This window comes from Pteropus alecto, unplaced genomic scaffold (assembly GCF_000325575.1).
Source record: "Pteropus alecto unplaced genomic scaffold, ASM32557v1 scaffold123, whole genome shotgun sequence".
Taxonomy (NCBI): Eukaryota; Metazoa; Chordata; class Mammalia; order Chiroptera; family Pteropodidae; genus Pteropus; species Pteropus alecto.
In genome coordinates, this window is record NW_006433950.1 from 1,931,120 (window position 1) to 1,940,416 (window position 9,297).

The window sequence follows — 9,297 nt, forward strand, 5'->3', positions numbered from 1 at the left end:
GCGTCAGGCTGATGGGTAGCACATATGTCATCCGACACTCAGTAATTATATGCAGTGCACCCCACCTGGCTCCTCCAGACCCCCCAGGGCCCACATTCTCCCTGACCTTTTGCAGATTTGGACCCACAGGCAGGCGGGGAGAGGGCAGACCTTGCAGTCATCGGGGCCATTTGCTTCCGAGCATATCCATTTCCTCACCCACCGCATGTCTCCCGAGCCTCGCCAGGCCCGCCGTGGGTGGGGAGGCCTGGTCCTGCCCGCACGGGGCACAGGGTCCTGACGGCAAAAGCGACCCCCTCATCAGCACAGTGTAATGAGCACTGCGAAGTGCCTCGAAGGCCTGGGTGGGCGGGGGAGAGCAGATAGAAAAGCGTCTTGGAGGTCGATACTTCTAGTGTAAAACATTTAAGAATGAAGAGTCCCCCGTGCTTTTACGTGGGAGGGGAGGGCAGGCTGAGGGACCAGCATGGCAGCAGGTCAGAGGCCAGGGACGTCACGTCCTGCTGGGGAGCCGGCAGGAGGTTCGGGGGGCCTGGCGTGGAGGACCAGTGGGCAGACGGTGCGTTTACGGAGGGTTTGTTAGCAACGCCGGGGGAGGGGGCTTTCCCTCGGCGGCGGCCATTCATTCATTCATTCACGTGGCACGCATGTACCGAGCACCCTTGTGCCAGGAGCTGTCAGGCCTACTGCGGATTCAGCGGTGAACGAAAACAGCATTCTTGCTTTCGTGGAGCTCGATGGATAATATGTCTCTCGACAACAATCTCAGCAACGGGCGAGAACATAAAAACGGGCGGAATGAACGGAGAGGCCAAGCAGACGGCGGGGAGCGTGACGTGAGCTCGGGTGGCCCGCGGAGGCCTCTCGGGAAAGTCGACTTACTCTGTGGATAAGGAGGCGGCGGCCACGTGCCACCCCAGAAGGGACAGCTCCAGCAGGAGGACAGCAAAAGCAAAGGCGTGTTCATGGGACCGAGAGGCCGGTCACTGTGGCCAAAGCCGGGGGAGGAAGGGGGGTAGGGCTTCGGTCAGGCTCTGTGGGCCATGGGCTGGAGTTGGGGTTCATTCAAGTCGCAGTCATCAGAGGGGATAAGAGAGGAGAGATCCCTGTGGCTTCCCAGAGGAAACCCTGTGACGAAGGGACAGCCCGTGGCCAGTCGAGGAGGTGGGTCAATTCGCTATGGCTGCATAAGAGAATACCCCCAAACGTAGTCAAAGACAGACCACCCCAAGTCCACAGTCGGCCGAGCGGCTCCGCTCTGGGCTGGGCCCGGGCTAGCGGGTTAGCTGACGGTCGGCTGGCCCAGGGTGGCCTTGCTTGGCATGGCTGGTCTCTGCCCGCTGCATCTCGTCCTCTGCTAGGCTGGCCCGGGCTGCCGCCCGTGGTGGTGGCGGGGTTCCAAGGAGTGTGCAGAGCCTAGGCTCAGAGCTGACACACTGTCACCTCGTGACCGTCCATAATGGCCAAAGCAGGCCCCAGAGTCAGCTCAGACTTGAGGGTGGAGGATTAGGCCACCCCCGGAAGGAAGGGGCTGCAGAGTCCCACCGCAAAGGGCTGGGGTGCAGGGGGTTACGCAGCTGGGCAATCAGTTTTGCAGTCAGGCTACCACGGAGGCTGTCACGCAGTTCAAGAAAGAGTTAGAGGCTTCAAATAGTGGACGGCGGTGGAAGCAAATCGGGAGTACATTTCAGAGGCAGAGCTGACGGAATTTGTCACTGGGTGAGGCATGAGGGAGGGGACGTTCTTTGGGCAGAGTGACTTTTGGGTGCCTGAGATGAGATGGGGGAGCAAGGGAGAGGAAGGTAGGAGCCAGGGTTCAGCCGGGGCTGGTCGGATGGGAGATGCCACCAGCACCCACGGTGCCATTCCGCAGGCAGGAGGAGCCACGGGCTCCCAGCCCCCCAGGGGGAGCTGCTGTGGGAACCCCTCCTGTCAGCCTCCAGATGTCCATGACTGGAAGCGGGGGAGGAGGGAGGGAGGTGAACACAGGAGGGGGCTGCCCCACCCCAGCTGCAACCTCCACGTGGGCGCTCTCTGTAGTCCCCAGGCACATGGAGCCTCTGATTCAGCTTCCTGATGTTCTGGCCACATGAGCCTACAGTGAACCCCAAGGTTCACAGAGAGCGTTGAGAAGGGGGTGTCCACCTGCAGCCTTGAGCCGGGTCCACGGGCGGCAGCACCAACTGCGAAATGACCTCGTGAATGCAGCCACACTGCATTTTCTAAGTCCCTCATCACCAGACACAGAGGCACGCCCATACCAGGAGCAGAGTGACACAGGCACAGACCCCCTGGTTTATGACGAAGGCGGCATGGTGGCACAGCGACCTCTTCACTCAATCAGGCTGGTCAATTAAATATCCATATGGAAAAAGTATTGACCGTCTGCCTCCTAGCATATGCAAAAATCAATTCCAGATGGATGCGGATTGTGCAAGCTCTAGAAGAGACAACCTTCAGAACCTTGGGGTAGGCAAAAGAATTCTAAACAGAACACACACAAAAAAATAATAAAACATTAATAAATTACGTTATATTAAAAGTAAGAACTTCTACTTGTCAAAAGACATCGCAGAGTGAAGAAGCCAGTGACCCGAGTGGGAGAAGATGTATCTGGGCTCATAACCAGATGACATTTTTAACTCCTATCAGTTTTTTAGAAGGCAGGTAACTCAACAGAAAAACGGGCAAAGCTCTTGTGTAGGCATGCCACAAAAGGGGTTAGTCAAGTGACCAGTACACATAAGCAATGTCATTAGTCATCAGAAAATGCAAATTAAAAACTCAAGGCAATACCACACAGGAACACCCAGCAGAATGGCTCGGAATGAGGTGGGGAGCGGCCAGAAGTCCCCACTCCGAAGCGGGCTATGCTGGCACAGCCACTCCGGAAAGCTGGCAGTGGCAGCCAGAGCAGAAGTCACACCTGCCCTATAGGCCAGTATTTCCATCCCTGGACGCACACTTAACGGAACCGCACGTGTGTGTGCGCCGAGAGACGGCTGCTTGCCGTAACAGAGCCAACACAGAATCACTCCAGATATCCATCAACGGTAGCAAAGATACTGCAGTAGGAGGGATAATGTATAAAAACGAGACCAAACGCACAATGTGGGTGCATGAACCACACGCACTGTACCATGCAAAAGGAGCAAGGTGGAAAAGAACTTACACAGCAGCCAGCCAGGCGCACGTGGCAACAGTGTCAGTCAGGAGGGTGGCGCCCCTGGGGGAGGGCGTGTTGTGGTGGGTGGGACCCCGGTGGGTCACCTGGAGTGCAGGTTACACAGGGGTTCACCTGTGAAAATTCACTGACCTGTGCACTTGAGGGTTTTTAAAAGTACCCTCAATGTTTTTCTAGCAGAGTTCTGGTTTTGTTTGCTAGAAACAATAGGAACCTCAGAAGGGAGGCGGTTCGGTGGTCCGGGGGGTACGGACTCCAGCTGCAGGACAAAGGGATATGGACTTCAGCCGCGAGATGAAGGCCTGGGCACGCAGCGTGCGGCACGGTGGCCGATACCTGGGGGTTGCGAAGAGAATGGATCTTGAAAACTCATCCCAAGAAAAAAAATGTATGTTGTACACTTGAAACTCATATCATGGTCTTTGTCAATTATATCTCAAAAAATAAAGTTCCAGGCAGTTCGGATTCTTCCCCTCCCCTCCCCGCCTTCCCCTGCCCGACACAGTGGCAGTTCCCACTCAGCGCCACCAGGTGGGGCTCGAGCCCAGCGGAAGAGCTGCACCCGCCAGAGACTGACCGGGGCGCTGGTGGAGTCCTCAGCCCAGCGAGGGCCGCTGGGCCCCAGCCCGAGCCCAGAGCGGGTGGGCAAAGCCATAGCTGAGAGCCTCTGGGCACATTACTGCTCCGAAGCTTCAATTCTCCCCCCCAAACGGGGACAAGGAATGCAATTTAAAACGGCGAGGTGTCTTATACCTAATTAGACCGGAAAATATTAGTAGGCTGGGGAATGCCGGAGTGGCCCAGATCTGGAAACGAAGGCATCCCGAAGCCTCGCTGGCGGGGGGAGGCCACTGCGCCTTTCCCGGAGAAGGTACGGGCGTCACAGCGACAGCAGTTCCACCCCTGGGGATGTGTGCCAGAGAAGTGCTGGCACGGGGAGATGCTCGAGGACGTGCGAGTGTCCACGGGCTGCTGGGTGCTGGAGGCAGACCCCGCCTGGAAGGTGGGTGGCAAAACGTGAAAACCAGACGAGCTGCGATCCGCTAACCTTCACACCCACTAAACACACACACCCGTAAACAGTGCATTGCTTATGAGGACACGTACAGGTGCGTTAGGACAGCTGGACTGGGGTTAGGAAAGGAGGAAGAAGGAGGGAAGGAGGGAAGGAGGGAGAAAGAGAAGGAGGGAAGGGAGGGAGGGGAGAGGGCAGGAAGTTTCTAGGCTTATTGTGCAAAGAAGATTCTAAGGAAATTTTCTGTAGCGTCTCCAGCTCTTAGCGGGCACTCACTAAATGATTTTCTGCGTGTGCCTCTGTATAATCACATTAACCAACTGCGTACTGAGCAACAGGCAACGTCTTCAGCTCTCTAATACAATAGAGAACAGACCAGAACAAGAAGAAATCCCTGCCACCATAGCGCTGACGTTCCGGTGGCTCTGAGCCTCATCCCGCAAATGTGGGATCAAAGAAACACACATTCTCCAAAATCAAACGACTGAGAATCCAGCTTTGTGGCCCTGCCATGCTGGGCTGGTGGCAAAGCCCATTTCTGTCATGGTGGGGACCCCTTTCTCGCATCTCCAAAGTCCTGGGACGTGGCACAGGAGTATGTAGGAGTCCCAGCATATGGTGTCAGGCCACACTGGTCACTGCCGAATAACTGCAGGTCACAGTCCACAAAGGCCAAAAGGTCCCCTTTGCTGGGCGGCTCCACTGGGTCTGCATCACGCAGGCCTGGGGGTTTCTGCTAGGAGGCCCCACGGCTGGGATGCAGCCGCTGAGAGGGGCTGTAGCCGTCTCTGTCTCTCGGGAAGGGGGCGTCACCTCCGGGACACTGCCCACAGCAGTTATATCTGCCCCGCAGCCATGCCGACACACTTCCCCCCACGGCTGTCACTTTCCTGCCATCCCAGGCTACCGGGCCAAGGCAGAGACTTGTCTGCTGATACCTTCTGCTCCTGGCCTGGTGACAGGAACGTCCTGTGGCAGGCGAACCAGATTCCCTCTCTCCTGTGGAAAATGGGGGAGGGAGGGAGAAATTCAGAGAACCAAGCATGATGAATTCTCAGGCTTTCAAATTCTCCAAAAGGGCAAACAAAACAGATCGAACTCACGGTAACTAGCCCTGGCATCCTTCACACATGCAGGTTTTTACTTCCCTCGTGCACAGTGGTCCAGGATGTGTGTTCTAGGCACTGGGGGGGCCTCAGGGAGTGGTGCGATGGTTGATGGTGAAAGTGACGATAACGAGGTGGCTGTACCAAGTCCGATGATCAGGTTGCCAACAATAGCCAACTGGCAAAAAGGGAAAATATGTATTATATATGCGGGTATACACACACACACACACACACACACATGCATATGCATAAGAAAATATGTATTATGTGTGTATGTGTGTGTGTGTGTGTGTGTATATGCATATGCATCCGTTTTCATGTATACATACATGTGTGTGCACGTGTATGTACGTGTGCATATATGTATATGTGTGCACGTGCCTGTTTGTATCCGTGTGTGCCGTTTTTGTGTGTACACACATGTGTTTGTGTGCGCGCATGTGTGCACGTGTGTATGTACGTGTGCATATATGTATATATGTGTGCACGTGCCTGTTTGTATCCGTGTGTGTGTGCCCATGTGTGTATATCGAATGCATGTGTGTGTTATCGAGTAGCTTCTGGAAGCAGCTCAACCGTGTCCTCTCTTGTCCAGCAGAGAGACAACGTCCGAAGAGAGGGTGTGACTGTCCCCCGCAGGGTCAGGGCCCCGCCTGTGGGTGCAGGAAAGTCGGCGCCCGTGAGACACAGCCCCACCGAGGCTGCACCCGGGGAGCGAGGAGGAGGCAGTTTCCCCGAAGGGAACTGAGGCGCCTATTCATGACCCGCCATCGCCGGGTAAGAATTTCGCCTCAAACAGTACCAGACACTGATCACCTCGCAGCGTCGTGGGTCGGGAATGGAGCAACTCGGCTGGTGGTGGGAAGGGCGGTCACTGGGCCCTGGCCAGCCTCGCCATGCCCTGCCTCTTCCTGGGACTGGGGACAGCCAGTCAGGGCCCTACCAACCCACTTGGCCATCCGCAAGCCCCTCCTCCCCCAGCCCCCAAACACGCCCGCGAATTCCCACTGGCTCCACGGCAGCTGGAGCCTCTGCCTCAGGCACCCGCCTCCCCCAGGACGCACCGGGCAGGCTTCACTGGTCAGAGCAGGGCGGTCTGCAGGGAATCGGGCTCAGGGGGGCCTCAGATCCCCAGGGGGGACTATCCGGCCCCAGCTGGAGAAACAACAAAGGGGCACGCACGGCACCCCCCTGCCCCTCCCTGCGGTGCGCGGGAGGCAAAGCAGGAGGAGGAGGAGGTCGAGACGCGGGCAGCGATGCCACCGCTGTGCCCCAAGCCGCAGAGGGCGAGTCCCGTCCACGCCGCCTCCGCAGAGCCCAGTGTCTGGGAGCCCAGGGCCCCTCAAAGCGGGGCGACGGCAGCTCTGCCTCCCCACCCCCCGGCACGCATCTCATCCACACCAGCTCCAAAGCAAACCAGCTCTCAAGTCCAAAATAAACTTCCCTGTGGCCACCAAGCTCGGACGGCTGGCTTTGTCCCAGATCTGCAGAAACCCCTGGGGTAGGAGGGTGGGCCCTGCCCCTCGCTACATAGCCCCAGGTGCCGGGGTGGAGGGGCGGAGGGGTCAGCCCAGCACACCTAGGAGGAAGTCGCAGAGCCAGGACTCACCTCGTGGGCTTGACGAAGAGGCTTGGCGTCTCTCCATCGTTCATTGGCTCAGGCGGTCAACTTACAGCACATAGGTATTGGGCTCTTCCCGTGTGACAAACGCTGCTCACCACCAGGGCTTCTGTGATGAGCAAACTCTGGCGCGATCCCACTGCGTGGACCTTACAGGTCGGTTGGGAAAACGGGCCTTAAATACGTTTTAAAAGACACGATTCCTAAGTGTGGCGAGCACCGTGAAGGAAAGTCATAGCAAACGACTGGGGAGAAGTGACCTCCTTCAGAGGGTGGCCAGGGAAGACGCTGCTGAGGAGGTGCTTTTAACCTGTCCGGAAGCGCCAGGATCGACTAACGATGTCTGCCACGGCCACCGGATTGGAAGGTGGTGGCGTGCGTGCCAGACACGCGTTTCGCTGGTCCGTGCCCTCCCCTAGGGTCCTTGCTGCCGAATGAAGAGCCAGACGTGGTTCTGGTTCTGGAGCTCGCCGTGGGACGCAGCGGGTGGACACGTGCAGAAGAAGCCATGGCACCGGGCATCTCACCAGCTTCGTTCGCGGAAACATCGAAGGAGCGAAACAGAACCAGGGAGGAGGGGTCGGTGGCGACGAGGGCGAGATCGGTGAGGCCGGGGAGGAGATGGAGCCCGGGCCCTTGCGGGAAGAAGGCCTCATTCTACAGAGAAGGCGCTTAGCACCCGAGAGGGCGGGAGCCTCCGTGGGAGGGACGCGGACTCCCGCTACAGCCCCTTCTCCTCCATGACAAGCGCGGGCGCAATGCCCACCTGAAGGAGCTCCCCTGCGCTCACAGCCCCGGCCTCGCCACGGACCCCTGTGAGGACTCAGCCCCTGCACTCAGGACCCCATCAGGTGGACCATCAAGGTGATTCAGGGCTCCCCGGTGCCGCAGTGGCTGGGCAGCCTGCTCAGACCCCACCAGGTGTAAAACAGTGTCCTTGAGAAGCAGCTGTTGGGTCCACCCGGACAGGCTGAGAGCAGCCTGCGCCTACCCCCCACTGCACGTATCACACTTGTCATCGATCCTTCTGTGGCTCCTAGTTCCTCGTCTGTCAGTCTCAAGACAATGAGGACAAGTACCTGCCACATGCGCCACGAATCCCCAGTGCTCGGCACACGGTGGGCCACTCGACAATTATTTATTGATAGAGCTGGGACAACATCGAGAAGCTGAAAGTTTTGGCCTGGCCCCAAGGACCACTGGCCCTCCGGGTTTTAGAGTGGCCGGCAGAGGGTGGCGGCACCATGGCAGCAGCCTCTGCTCCCCAGACGCAGAGAGGTTTCTGGCAGGAGACGGGCAGTGTCTTCTGCACCTTCCAGCCCACAGCCGTTTCTCACAGTTCAGACGAGGTCAGTAGGCTTCTTGTGCCCACTCCACCGGCCCCGTGCCATGCGCTGGTACCTACGAAGCAGGATCCTTGCCCCTAGGAAGCTGATGATTCTTCTGGGAGAGTAGACCAGACTGGCCATCAAGGAGATGGGTCAAATGCACATGAAATCAGTACGTGAGAACTCACAGAGGCGGCTCCAGGAGGATGGGCTGGTCCGGAAGGCTCCTGGGAGGCAGGTTTGCCAGGACAAGCAGACTAGGGTGGCGGAGTAGATATCTTTCGGAGAAGAGGGTTTTCTCTGGCGGTTGGAGGAGCAGAGTGGGGGAGGGGAGGGGACGAGTGTGGTGGGAGTAGGGGCCTTAGGTGGGGGAGGGGAGGGGACTGGGAAGGAAAAGCAAAGTGGAACCAACTCACGGTGGACCTTGGTGGCTAGCCCGGGAGTGTGGGGTTGAGCCTGTGGACCACGAAGAGCCACCTGGACCCTTGCGGATGAAAAGCCCAGGGCTGGTAGTCTGGGGCCTCGGGGGTCACGGGCAGAAGACACATCCATGGCCCTCGGAAGCCGGATTTTGTAGACAAGGAGAAAGGCCCCAGGAGCCAGCAATGGATGACTCCTCTAGACCTTGGTTTTCAGAATGTGCCTCATCAAAGGAGCCGGTCGTCTTATTAGCTCTCCAAACAGCACGTCTTCTCCTAGATCAAGACTCCAGTGGAAACACAATGGCCACAAAGTGGTTTTTGTGTCTTGGTTTTCTGGGTCTCCCCCCCGCCCCAGTAGCCAGTCTCCATTATCGGCCAGACAAAGCCCATCCCAAGATGCCCACGTCTCCGCTGCCGCGGACGTGTGTCCCCTCGCTCACCTGCACGTCTACCCATCCGCGTCCCCACGGAAGCTTTCATCGCATCCGCACGGTCGGGGTTCAAAGTAAGGAGGTTCACGTCGTCAAAGGAGCCTTGATCTGAATGCCTTCCCCCCACTTTCTCCTTAAATGAGTTGTTAACAGGAACTCAAGTGTCTGTCGAACCTAAAATAATACT